Genomic DNA, 14862 nt, shown 5'->3' with positions numbered 1-14862 from the left:
AGATGGCATGTACATCTGAGACAGAGGGAGAAGCTGGAGACAGAAGGATAAAGACATACAGAGTTGGAGGGGGACAAGGACAAGGGCCAGACACAGGCCTGCATTAAGCTGTGCGAGCATGGCCATGTGCGTCTGACATTTAGCCGGCCCCCGACTCTCCATTGACTCACTGTGTAGCTCAAAACATGCCTGCAGGCCACAGAGGACAATGACTGCCTTCTCCTTTAACCAGCATCAAAAAGAGAGATGAAAACGGCCACGCTGTCGAGCGCCCGTTAGAAGTGTAAAAACGCAAATGTAATGTATGAATATAGCTCTGTGGTGTGGCTTCGTTCTGAAGTCCAGCCTTTAAACAAATTGGCCTTGTTCAACCTCTCCTACCCCTCCACCACTTCATATCTGGAGTGTAATTTGTCCGGAAAAGAATGTGAAGAGAAGTAATGCATAAATTTGCTCTCTTTGTACCCCTAGTGTCTTTTCACTTCTGAGTCCATGTGGTTGCATAACAATGGGACAAAGAGAATATGAGATGAAAGTATTAGAGCATTTAAATCACATTGTCTGCTTGTGAAACAGAGATACAGACAGAGATACAGAGGGAGAGAGAGAGAGAGAGAGAGAGAGAGATCAACAGGAATGTGTGTCACCCAATTAAAGGTTCAGCTCAGCCTGTGGGAGAGCCAGAGAGAAACTATTACCCGGCTGTGGTTCCAAAGCCATGCACAGAGGCTGTGTCACACGAATCACACTAATCTTTAAAAGTGATTAGATGTGCTGCTATGCCCTGCAAAGTCTAATAATGTCAACTATTACTTATGTGCTTTGAAGGTCAAAGATCATAATTACAATTTAGTTTTCATGAGGCAAATGGATCAAACTTGTAAAGGACCATAAAGCCGTGTGTCTCAGACTTGCTGCTCAGTCTCAGAGAATTGTAAAGGTTTAGTGATCTGTATTATTTTTCATTTTATTTCAATTTTCAGCTTTGAGATTTGCAAGTTTTTATAATTTTGTTACTTACCTAATTGTAATTGTTAATCTTGAAGAAAAATCTGTTGGTTTGATAGGAGATATTGGTGAGTTAGGAATCCTAAAAATCATTTGATATTTCATAATTGTTATCTGCTGTAAATTACAATTTTTGTTTGATTCTGTTTGAGCATCAACAGCATCAAAAAAACTAGCGTACTAAACACACTTCCCTTAAAGTTCATACAGGATGCAAACAAGCTGTTGACATGCTAGTGCCAGAGTGTAAAACTGTAAAAATCCCATCCGGGACCACAGCATTGTGGGTGCATGGCTTAGGAGCTTCAAGCATCAAAGTCTGGTAGCCACTAAAAGACAAACAAGCAATGAAACGCAAAAAGGAATAAATGCATACAGAGAAGTAATAACATCAATCTCCTCAAGTAAATGTGCATTTTGACATTTAAACAAAATTTCTATGGAGATCAGTACAGAAGTAGATAAACACCAAAAAATACAAAACAATGAAATTAATATTTAGTGAAGATAACTGTGTGATTACTGTGCCAGCTCTATTTGACAATTGGTTAAAACACCCCATTGATACCGGGTAATGTCAAGCTAGTATTATATTTTACTAATATATATGTATATATATATAGAAGAAGGGCTCAGGATATATATATACAGTATATATATAATATATAGATGATATATATAATCTATATATTATATATGTTATATATAATATATATATATATATATATATATATATATATATATATATATATATATATCAGTGTGGCTAAGACAGGAGACAGGAGAAAAGTCCTGGCAAGAAAGCAAGGAAGTGTAGGCATAATTTTTAAAAAAAATGTATCTTTCCATTCTTCACTCTTTTAAAATTGTTTGTAAAAGGCTCTGTAGACTCACAGCATCACTATATACTGAAATCATTCACATATTTAGTTTTGATAAGGCTGCTAATTTTGGTTTGAGTTCAGTCCAGCAGCCTCAGTGCTTACCGGGTCAAGAGGGATGTTGACTGAAGACAGATAGGTGACCACAGCTGTCATCAGCAGATCTGTGGAGGTGATTACAAGGAACACTGACAGCCTGTGTGCTGCACAGGAGTTTAGGCCCACTCTCAAATTTACTAAACCCTGCAAGTCAGTCTGAGCGTCAGTGTTGGCTAAATTAAGAAACAACAGGGATGATGCCACAAAGACAGCAGCAGACAACTCAGACAGACATCTGGGAGACTGAGAGAAAAACAAGGCCAGGCGCCCACACTGCGTTCAACAGCACTGTTAACGTGACTGGCCATTTCTCCCTTGACTTTAAACAAAATTCTATTGAAAGGAAGATCCATTAAATATGGAATTTCAGTCCAATTTGTCTTCAAAAGGGGTAAAAGAGCTCATTATGTGGGCGCTGCTCTTTCTTGATTATTAGAAGAGACGTTAGTCATGCCTGCTTATCTCACAACCTTATGAGCACAGGATTAAAAGATCAAAGGAGGACTCGGGTTTAATATTATAGAAAATGTAAGCTCCTTTTTAAGATGCACTTTGGACTGCGCCTTTTATCCGCTCTCAGTGCTTAGATCAAAATGTTGAAAATTCATAATCATTTTACTCACTGTCCAAAATGAAATGTATGTCCACCCCTCTCATATCCAGGTTGAGAGTGGATGTAAGCGGGTACTGATCTATTTCAAAGTGGACCCGTTAAGACCTTCAGGCCAATTCCCCGTTGATTACACGGGCTTCAAGACTGACTGAAATAAACACAGAGCTAAGTTTCAGGAGAACTTTGAAGTACACTAAGCTGAGAGCAGAGACTTTCTGTTTGCCAGAACTGGACAGTGACTTCTGACTTAATGAAAATATTCTGTAACCACTCAATTACACACTTGAAGGTTTAGGGGTTAGTGAGTGATGCAAGCACAATGGCTCACAAAAGCCAAAGTCGGGAACTTTCTGTTCCCTGTAGCTGTGGACCAATCTAACGAGAATGTGAATTTCTGGCACAAGCTTCAGAGGGCGAAACCAGCTTTACTGTCTGATCTCCTCATGCTCATTATTCCCCAAGGAGAATGTACTGCACAACAAAAGTGGACACTGACATGTAGCAGACAGTGCACTGCAAATAGTGTCCCTTGTAAGCAGTCATTTTTCGATATTCAGCTGTAAATTAAACTAACTGAAAGTTCTGACAGTATCACTTGTTTACAGTTCAGTTTAAATGCTTTCAAAGCGTGCAGTGTGACTGTGCGTGACCATCTCCTCTTCAAACAAAGCCCAAAAGAAACAAGCACATCACCGCAGTAGCAAAACGTCATGACTCCTGATTCAAAAACTACCTGTGGTCAGACTGTAATTAACGCACTCAGTGAGAATATTAGGTTTGTTGTTGGCAGTGTCTGCCTCAGAGGTCAACTCTGTCTGACTGCAAAGACAGACTGGAAGAATGTCCTGCCTTTGAGACTAAATCTAAACTCCTGTGAAGTTATGGACTCATGCAGCATCTAAACAATGTGCTGCTAATGAACTCACATTTTTTTTAAGTAGGTCCGTCCAGCCTGGCTTGCATGCCAGCTTCCACGTGGTCTTTTTGATGGTTTTCAGGGACCGAATTTGGTTAGAGCAAATGTTTCCTGTCCTTCAGAACAACAGACAGCAGAACAGCTATGTAAACAACTTGGCACCAGGATGTTTGTTAGTCCAATTTAGTCACAAGGATTCACTGGCCGATTTGATATTTTACTCAAAATAGACTATAAGAGGGTCAGAAGTATGTCAAGTTAAAAACAATAACATGTTTTTATGTGTGCAATGATTTGTGTGTGTGTGTGTGTGTGTGTGTGTGTATGTGTGTCCCAGAAAACTTTAACAATTGAAGGTGCTGTGAGTTTAGTTTATTTGTACTCATTTTCAAACCTGTATGCTACAAAATAGTGGCTGTTTGTGACAAATATCCCATTTATACTTTGTATATAAAATACAACCCCTGAGTACTCACTGTTAGTGTGAGTAAAAGAGATCATCAGTTTGTGATGTTTATTTGATTCCAAAAGCAATTTGTATTCTTACCATCTACTTTTACCATTTTTATCTTTTATTTTATCTTCTTTTAATGTTTCTCCACATTTTCCCGTGATTGGTCCAACATGTTTCATGGGTGAATGCTGAGTGGTCCATAAGACTTCAGTATATTCCAAGTATTTTTTTCTGCTATTTGAAATATTTAAAACTGAATTTATCAATATTTTTATATGTTCACTTGTAATGTACAGTTGTAACTGTTCAGGACAAACCCATAGAGCATTATCACAGAACTCTGCAGGTCCCCTCATGTTTATTGTTTTGGATTTTAAAACCCTCAACTGAAAAGTTTTGGTTCATTCTCACTCCTCTCATCTGCATTGTTTCCAGTAATTAGTAAAGCAATGTAATTGTCTTTTCAAACTGTAATATGTAGTGAATAATTTTTTATGATTTACAGTTTTTTTTAATACATGTATTACATCAAAACGTTGGAGAAGGGAAAAAATTTCCTCTTATTGTGGAAGATCAGCATTCAGATTTCCATGTATATATTTAAATGTCTGCCCTTGCCACAACATCTCCATCACCTTTTTCATGTATGAATTCTGTTGACATTTGTTGATGACACGGTTGATGAGACAAACTTTTTAAAGCTATCTTGTTTGTATTACCACACTAACATTCTGTCAGTGCAAAGAGAAAGGTCTATCGAGGAGCCCTTTCCTTTTAGCTCTCTGAGACAAGAACCCTGATGTTTAGTGTTGATAATTTAGATAACTGAAAAATTACGTCCCATTAAGACCTATTGGAGCTGCACTGAAAATATCTTGACTTAATGTTTTGAGATCAAAACAAAACGAACTCAGAAATGCAAAATCTCTTGCCAACAATTGCTTTGTTTAAACATTGCAAAACTGCCTTTCGGGAGGACCTTGAATTTCTTGGAGCTGGATAACAGCCAAAAGTCCAAGATCCATGCAGTTTATCCTTGTGTTGTAGTTCCTGGCCTTTGGGTGATTGGTGATGTGAGAGAACAGAGTTCTCTCTTCTTCTTTGGCCTTACATAGATACACTTGGATCCATTAAGATAAGACGCAGACCAAAACACGTTTGCAATTATCTTCAGTCCCCCCAGTGCCTCACATATGGTCTCCCTTTGGAGAACAGACGTGCCAACAAAAGCCTGCAGACCAGAAGTGCAGAGAGGAAAGAGGGGGTCACTGAGTTTTTCTAGTACCAAACGCTCATTTACTCTTATCCATATCACATTTATCAGTGCACAGTCTCATGGAGTCTTCCATAAGGAAAAGTCTGTCCAGTCCCGGCAGAGGTTTTCAAATCTCTGTCGTAACTGGACAGTAGAAGACACATGCAGTACTGGTGGCAGTGGGTTCACTAAGGCTGCCTGTCAGCTCGGGGCCTGTTCTGCAGGTTGTGGTGTGAGTGAGTGGAGGAAGAGCAGAGAGGCAGGCCTGGCTGGAGATCATTAGAGCTCGTTAGTGTCCCCACTGCCTGAGGCCTGGCGAGGGGCCTCCATTGGAGGAACCTCTCTTCTGATCCTACAGAGAGTGAAGCAGCATGTACAGGGGGCTGGGGGCAGGGACAGAGGAAGGTTGAAGGGGAGGGTGATGGGGGTCTTTGCCACTTACAGTACAACAAACCCTGGAGACATCCCTGCGGATCTGCAGGTCTGACTTTCATCTGTCTGATCCCCAAGGCCATTAGGCAGTTTAGCTGGGAAACGGCTGCTAAAATATACATCTGTCTTAGTGTCAGCACATACCAGTTTTCCTCTGTCTGCGTGCCACTGCTAGTCGAGTCAGGATTTAAATCATCAGTCTCCATAAGCGTTTGATGTCAGCTTTTAACGAGCTCTGTCTCTGACACTGACAGGACTGTGGACGGGGCGGCTGTTTACTGTCGGGGATGGAAAACGCTGCCTTCCATTGTTTCATCATGTGTCGATAAGATCCGATGAGACTACTTTGTTTGAAAATCTGCATAAAGAGCTCCAAGCATTTTACGCTTCAGCAAGTCTATTTCATTCTTTAAGCAATTCTGATGACACTTCTGCCAATGCTGGATTTCTGTCAGAATCAAAGAGTTGGTGTCGCATATAACAAGTTGATGCAAATCAGTGGGACGCGCTCAGATTATCTCCCAGTGCAAATATTCGGTTTATTCAGGGCGACAGGTCTGGTGACAGGGAATATTTCAACACTGCGTTGTGTCATTTAGATTAATGTAATTGCATGCGTGACGTGTTGCGGGAAACAGTAGGAATTATTGAACAGTTTATTAATTCTTTCAGGCCTGGGAGGCACAGTCTGGTCTGATCTCAGTTCAGTCAAGCACTTGTGTTTCCATACTGAGAAATAAAAGTTCATTAATACTGAATTACCATTTAATGTAATGTGTTACTTTAAGTATTGATGCCGTAATATGACTCAATTAACTGATTGCAAAATAAATGATAACTATTGCGCACTCTCTCAGTTCAGCTGTTCCTCTCCTGCAGTGTGGAGTTTTCTCCCTCTCAAGTGTCAGCCATCATGTTACAATCACGTGAGGAGAGGATTCATAAGATTTGCAGATGTATGTATGTGCTTGCATTCACATTTGAAGATGCGTGCAAATATGTGTTTCGCGTCCAGAGCACGCTCATTTGTTGAGATCCGTCGAGTGGTTTTCATTTCCTTAAACTCTGACATTCAGCATGCAACCCTCCCACTGCTCTGCTGTGTTACATTACACATCCTCTGACCCATGTCAATGTGAACCTTTAAAATCTGCCATCTTCCTGATCCCCTGCAGCTGTCAGCAGGGGATCCTACCTACATGTCATTTCTTCCTGAACTGTTGTGCAGAAATAAATGAGGGCTTTAAATCTGTAGGAAGAAAAGCTTTGCAGGCCTACAACATTGCACAGACTATTAATTTACATATATATACATATATATATATATATATATATATGACCTTTTATCTAAACAGCTGTCTATTAAAATACCATGTCATGTGGTCATCATTTTAATCTCAGCAGCACATACATTGTTTCATATAAGCTTCCCCAACCCATGTTAGTGCCATATATAAATTCATCTCGTAAGGGAGTACAAGCTTTTTAGAGACAACACCTTTTTACTAAGACTTCAAAGCCTGGTTTTGCATTGACAAAAGATTTACGAAAGAAATAAGATCACAGAGATTGAATCTGAGATCATGAGGGATTTATCTTTAAAACTGGTCTAATCAATATTTTAGCCACGCTAGTGGTCTGGTTACAGGGAGTTTTTCGGTTGGTCAGTCATTCGGTGAGTCTACCACTTTGATTCAAAATATTTTAACAACTACTTAAAAGACTGAAACTTTTTTGTACAGAAATTCATGCTTTTCAGAGGATCAATTTTACAGTGATTTTTTCCTATTTATCTGAAATGAACTATCATCAGCCACTGTCCACTTGGTTAATAGCTGAATACTTGCGAAACAAATCTAATTCTCATTGGCCTCATGTTTAATGTTAATGAACAACATTTAACATGCTGAGATGCTAAGCTAAGATGGCAAATGTACAAATTAAACCTGCTTAACATGATAATGTGATTATAGTCATTGTGGGCATCTTAGCATATTGGCACTCTGCCTCAATAGATGTATTACAGGAACTGGATACCAGTCAAAGATGTCCTCTCACTTGAATGGAGATCGCTCACCAAACCAAAACCAAATCAACAATAATGTCAATAGCAAACCCAACACAATCAGCTCTACAGAGCATTTTGCCATCTTTCCCCTGAGCGTTTTGGTTTTATGGCATGCATCTTTACTGTTTTGGATAGATAGTCGAACTGACTGTATGCTACCTACGCAACATCCAAACAACAGTGTCAGAAAGCTAAAAATAAGCAATTAGCTAGTGAGTTGCAACAAAACAAAACCTAAAAAGAGAAACTTGCAGTCACCAGGCAGCCAGGCACAATTTCAAATGAAGGTTAATTGTTTTTTTGGGGGGGGGGGTTCTGTTCTTTCTCAGTTTCAAAGTGACAATGAAGTGGGTATGTTGCTTTTGTAACTGAACATAGCATCGTGAGGTGATCAGTGGGATAAACCAGAGGGACAGCAAAGTCAGAAAAAGAGGGAGGAAGGGATGGAATGATGGAACTTTTATGTACGCTCCAGAACTAATCCAGTTTTCAGGAATATTGAGTTGTGGGTTTACTGTACAATCAATACATGATTATCATCCAGATAATCTGCAATTTGGGTTTCAAATGAAATCCTATGGGCCATATCACAAACCCAGAGGCCTACACAACCCCCCACCCATTCTCCTCACCCAGCGACTGGATGCTGCACACATTGCCTAATTTTCAGTGCTTGCCCCCAGAGGAGAGTATCATCCCACCCCCCAGCAGGACCTCCCCCTTTCTGTGGGCCTCCCCTGGGCAAAAGAGAAGATTAAAACAAACAGGGCTTTAATCAGCGGGCCCTGCTTCTCTCTGCTCAGCTGCCGACAGAAGGAGCCCTCTCCAGGAAGGCTGCCTCAAATCAAAGCTTCCTGCTCGCCACTTGCTGCTTCGCCGATCCGTATCACAACAACAAAACCAGCAGAAACAATTATTTATTCCTTTTGATGTGGGTTTTGAAGTTACCCCACCTCTTCCACTATGCCCCCCACCCTCCTTCCTCCACCCCTCCCCTTCCTCGCCCAGCCCCTCCAGCTTTCTGTATCTTTTACTCCCAAGGAAACAAGGTCATGCCAGCTTCTCCGTAAAAGAGGCCGCTTTGAAGGAGCAGCAGCTCCAGACTCAACAGCTTTTTCTTATTTTACTTTGTACGCCAAGGAAAGTGTGTCATGTGAGAAAAAGCTGATCATTCAACTTACAGCCACCCCACTGAGTTTGTCAGGGTGTAAATGTCACTTTCACAGTGTAATGTGGCACATGTTAATAAAAGTTTCATCGAATTTGTTCAGTTTCGTGGCATAATGTGATTATTCATAGCTACTTTAGCAGTCATTTTCCTAAAATAATCTAAAGCACCTAAGAAGAAAATTGTGGATTACTCATGGTTTGTTACTTCAAATTAAAATGTTCTCATGATGTGCTGTTTAGCATAATTTTTGCAATTATATCTGTCATTTGAAGAAGGAAAGATGAAAACTGCTTCTCACCATAAAGAAATTACAGTCACAAGAATTAAGCAAATAAAAGTTTACTGTAATCTTGCCACATGTGATCCCTTCCTCATGAAAGCTTTCACTGGATGTGTGTGGGTGAGTGTGGTCCTTAAAGTTGTTATGTGAAGACTTCTTCAGAGAGCAGAGAACAAGGTTCTGAGACTGTAACAGATCTGAAAAGTGCTGCTGTCACTGCTGCAGATTCCAGTAAACCTTTTCTTAGACTCAAAGCGTACAAGTTGAAAACAATCCCTCAACATGACTGAAATGTCGGAGAGCTGCGTTTCAGCTCAGCATACCACAACATCTGCTAAAGCTGTTGGATAATTCTACAGCCTCATCAAAAGGCTTGGCAGAGAAAGAGCTCCTCAAACGTGCAGATGGTGATCATGTTTTTATCATTTGCTGAAAGCTGTGATCCTCTAAATTCATTCAGTTGGTGAGTGGGTGAGTGGGTCATATAATTCCACCTTCAATCTATGCCAAGCTGATTTTTACAGGTCACATATTATATGCTCGGAAGAATATCAGGAGAAGTGTGGGTGGGTTTCTTTTAACACACTTTGATGGCTGGGTGGTTCTCTCTCACATTTTCACAACTTTTTAATGAGTTAAGAAATTGCTGCTCTAAAAATGCAGGATCTCCACCGTGGCTGAATTCTACTAAATAGTCATATTTCTTCATTTAATCTATCAGTTACAGGGTTCATTTTTCCTGTTTTACTTTTACTCTTATACCCAAATGTGAGCTGCATCTTTAGATTACTCTTTAAATCATGGGGGAGTCTGATACTCATTAGGGAGTCATCGGTAAAGGATCATTAACGGCTTCAAAATTATTCCAATTATTGTTATTATTTTTAAAGTATGTACAATTGGTGTTCAACACTGCAATGTGTGAGCACAGGAAGCACCAGTTTGCGGTCAGTCAAGTGATGACAAGGAGCAGAACAGCTTGTGGCTTTCTGGACTCCCTACGGGGCAATTAGCTACAATGAGGGCAGACAGTCTCCTGTTTCTTACTTATATTAATGATCACTCAAATGTTGTCTATCTGGGCAACACTTGGCTAATCAAAGCTACTTTACCCACAACATATTCTAATTAAAAATCCCCTCCACCATGTATTGAGGCATACAAAAATCTCCAGTGGTTATCTGACATGCGTTTTTACAGGAAAAACAAAACCTAGAACTGCCACATTAAAATCCTTCAAATGACACCTACTCCCTTCTCCCTAATGAAAAAACCCAGAATACATGATTTCACTGTGAAGTCCATTCTCACTGTATGTGCACTAGCACTTTTAAGTTTCCACATCACACTTGTGCACACTGAATACTGGACCAGGACTGGTTTTCCAACTGTATGTGATGTCATGAAATCGTGCTTGTAGGCTCCACCTCTTCAAATCAGTTTTTTCACACTTTCAGCAGATGAATGTCAAAACACCCGTATAGCGCCAGACTCTGTAAATACATCATTCTACACATTCAGCTGTCGAAGAAAAACATAATTTTGTCTGCAGCGGGACTTTTAATTTTTTATTATCTTTTTAATTATTATCTTTTATTATTTTACTCACAGTTCACCATAAAGATAATGAAGCATATTTAAATGCTTGTGTTGATTTGATCACTAAGTAATGCAAGCAGTGAGCAAACAATCTTCATGAGACTTACGCAGGGAAAGAACTGTGATTTCTACAAATGTGTTTAAGGTGTGCCACACAGCTTGCATAGAGTACAAGCTTTAAATTAGTATGATACAGTAAGATTTTGACATTCTGCAAAATGTTAGTTGTGTTATGCTTCAATTATAGAATCAGAGCATTATTGTAATGGTGCCACTGAACCCACAAAATTGTAACCATACTCAGTGTAAAGGTTCGTCATGTAAATTAGGTCTCTGAATGATGATACTGAGCTTGTTAAGCATTTCATTTTCTGCTTTACAAGTCTCTTTAATTTGCTTTTTTTTTGTCTGCCTTGTTTCAAATGGTCCTTTAATTAAACTCCAGCTAATTACACAACTCTTGAATGACTTTTGTATCCCCAGCTGGGCGTGGGGAGGAGAGGAATCTGGCAGAGCTAAAAGTGAACCAGCAGCTGACACCCAGACATTTTATGCTGCCCTAACTCAAAACCAGAGCTTTATGGACACATCACCCATCTGCAGAGGGCTCAGGCTATTGTTGGTGGAGTTTAATGTTGGTGATCCAACAGTTTAGCTCATTGGTGTGTTTTGTGGTGTTGTCTTGTGTATTTTGTATCACATCATTTTTAAAGTGGCTATTTTGGCGGTTTTCTGAAATAATAACAAGTGCAGTGAATGAAAAACATTGTACTGAAAGCAATTTAGGATGTTTACTTTCAGGAGTGGTACTCATTCCTGGGTTAATACCATCACTTTGAGCAATAATTGGGGCTGTGTGGAACAAAAGACTGTTCAGGTGTTGATCAGGAATGTCTTTTTAAACAAAACTAAGAGCCCACAGGCACATTAGCAGCTCTGTGAGGCTGTACGCGCTCACAGCAGTGCTTTGATCTAAATGCTAACATCAGCATGCTAAAATGCGCACAGCGATAAGGTTTACATACTAATGATTAGGAGGTATAATGGTTACAGCGTTCACAATCTTAGTTTAGTGCTTCAGCTTGCTAGCATTTGTGAATTAAACAGTGCAGTTGAAGGTAGTGGGAATGTTATTGACAATTAAAGTTCATCATAAATAGAGACATATAAAATCTAAAAGAGTGTATATAAAAATCTTGGTAATCCATTCAACAGGTGTCATGACATTTTCTACTTTAAACTGACTTAACTGAGAGTCTTCAGCTGGGCTAACAAATCTGTGAGACTGCTAATGTCAGCATGCAAATGTTTGGTATTTAGCACTAAATACAAAGTATGTCATCATTTTGCAGATATTAAACATAATTTCTGTTTTTTTTTCCCATTATATTTCACAAGAAACAAAAATATCAACCAAATGGAGACATTAAAAACAAAGAGTCAAAGTCAGGGGATTAAAAAAGTCAGGAGGATTCATCCAGGCGACCATGAACATCTGTACATTACTACTATATCCTTTTTTAATCTGGAAGTGTATGGGCATAGACAGCAAACAAAATTGCAATTGCAGAGGCTTGCTGCCAGTGTGGCACTATGTAAAACTGACATTGTAAATCTATTAAATAGTAAACACGCAAAGAGGGAAAGAGTAAATATCAAATCTGTCTATGCTGTATGCATAGTAGCAATTAAAATTTCTATAGGGATGAGGCTAAGTCCCACTCATGAGCATGAACATTTTTCCATATTACTGTAAAAGATTTTTTGATAAAACATTTTATTCTGAAACATTTCAACACTTTCCTCATTCTTTTAGATGATGGAGGCTTCTGCTGACTGTATGTATGAAATAACACATCAGCTATTCAGTTACAATGACCGATGGCAGACTCTTTTCAAAACTGATGCACAAAAAAATGAAGTTACCTGCCACTCAAATATAAGAAGCAGCAGCAGCAGCATCTGAAGCATTTCACTTTAAGACGATTCAGCACTGGCAGGCAGGGTTAAGCCATATCAGAGTCAGAATCCCATTAATTGTAACAGATGTTACCACACAAAAACCCTTGCATCAGACAGGCTGGCAAATAAAGTCCGTAGACCCTCACATAAACACACATGATTCTTCAATAAAAGACTAGTGCTGCACTGGCCACAGTTTATATTTCTCTCATATCGTATCAAATTTGTGATCATATAATATGAATGAAATTAGGTCGCTAAGTCTTGTAATTTAGGCATTTCCATGATTTACCCTTGTTAGCCTAGCTTTTAAAAATGTATTTTGTTTTGCTTTGCTACAATCCTCTGTGATATGGTTTGGACTGATAACAGAGTATTGTGTGCACTCACATTTCTAGCTTTGACAGGCCTACACAGTCCAGTGGCTTGTCAGAAAAAACAGGCATATGTGCTGAAATGGAGAGTGGCCTGGTTAGCCTGAGAGCAGCTCACAAATCCCCTGGCTCTGGAGCTGAGTGAGGGTCTGCAGGCTTTGACTGCTCCGTGCTCGCTCCACTGAACCTGTCCATACTGTGTACTGCTGCAAGGAAACTTGTGAACGCCTTCAGGGGCCTGCTAGTGGTTCAGATTCCCCATCACCCTGGGTCAGACTTATGGAGAAAATTGATGCTGTCACTAATACTTAAGTTTTTTCACCCACACAATAATAATTGTTTTTTCAAGATGAAACCACATTGTGTTTCAGTTAAATGCTCTGTGTAGTTGGGAATTGTACAGCTTCACATAGTGTTTTCCAGAAAGTAAAAAGACATACTGGATTGTGCTATTGATGCTGGTGCTGTCAGGCATCAGGGTTACCTGATAGAGACATGGACCTGCAGCGAACAAGATGTCACTAAAAAGAAAGAATTCGTTAGTCCAAATGAAGGGATGCAGTTCTTTCCTGTGCAATAAATTAATGCAGCAAAGTGTGACAAAAAACTGAGTTCCTCTGATTAATGCTGTGGCTGTCAGTGAGTGCCAGGCCTGACTGGCACATCAAAGCCACCAAAAACACAAGGAACTGGTGTTATTTCTAACAGAAAAACAGCCCAATCTTCAACCTCCCTCCATCATCGCTGACTTTACCCCATACTCAGCACTGACCATTTAGTTTGAATTGAGTCACACTCAATGGGGAGGAAAGCTTTGAAAAAAACTATATCTGTGTGTTGTTTTTTTCAGGGAACACAAAAGGGCTGACGAGACCATTTATCTGTAGATTCTTTTAAAGAAAAAGAAAGGCCAGCCTACCTGATGTTTTCTATCTCTTTATTTTATTTATTTATTTTGAGGCACTGTCTGTGCCTGCAGTCCCTTTATCTGCCTTTCATTAGCGCCTCGCTCGCCCTCTTAGTAGGGCGGGTGTCTGGGAGACAGTCACTTTCTCCCAGCCTGTGATGTTTCTGCAGATTACAGAGGGCCTTTGAAGCCACTGCACTCCTCATTGCCAGGGCCTCAGACAGGCCCATGCCATCTGTCAGATTGACGGCAAAGTAGCGGAATGGGGCTGAGACACCCTCTGTTGATCCACACTTTTGTCTTTTATGTGTCACATTTGGATGTCGTGTGAAAGCCACACCTTTGTAATCTGCTGCTAGCGCCCGCCTGAAACACTGGCCTCTGCAGCATACAAACACACACACCCACAGACAGGAGAGAGCAATGGGCCTCCGTAATTACTCTTACCTGTGGGCATCAGTCTCTAAATGACACAATTATCCTCATCCCCTCACAGTGATGTCTGGTTTCCTCCCACTTTCCCAAGGCCCTGGAAATCACTGTCATGTGGGTCTTTTTATGCCTAACCAGTGGGAAGGATTTGATTGTTCATGAGCATTGGAGACTGTAAGTTTGCCTGTTGCAGGCTGAACGAGGCATCAGAACAGCTGGTGAATAACAGGTCAACTCAAGGAGGAAAGTTTTTAATCATATAAAAATATACTAAACTGGATTTTCTTCCAGCTGTTGATTAATGCTCAAAAACATTTCTGTGGGTGTTACCACTGAATCAGTATTAAGATCTTATTTGGAACGCATTTACCAAAGAATTGAATAATCGCTGCCCTCTTAGTGTTAGCCTGG

The sequence above is a fragment of the Scatophagus argus genome, chromosome 1 (genome assembly GCF_020382885.2).
Source record: "Scatophagus argus isolate fScaArg1 chromosome 1, fScaArg1.pri, whole genome shotgun sequence".
In the NCBI taxonomy this organism is placed as follows: Eukaryota; Metazoa; Chordata; class Actinopteri; family Scatophagidae; genus Scatophagus; species Scatophagus argus.
This window is presented reverse-complemented; position numbering follows the sequence as displayed.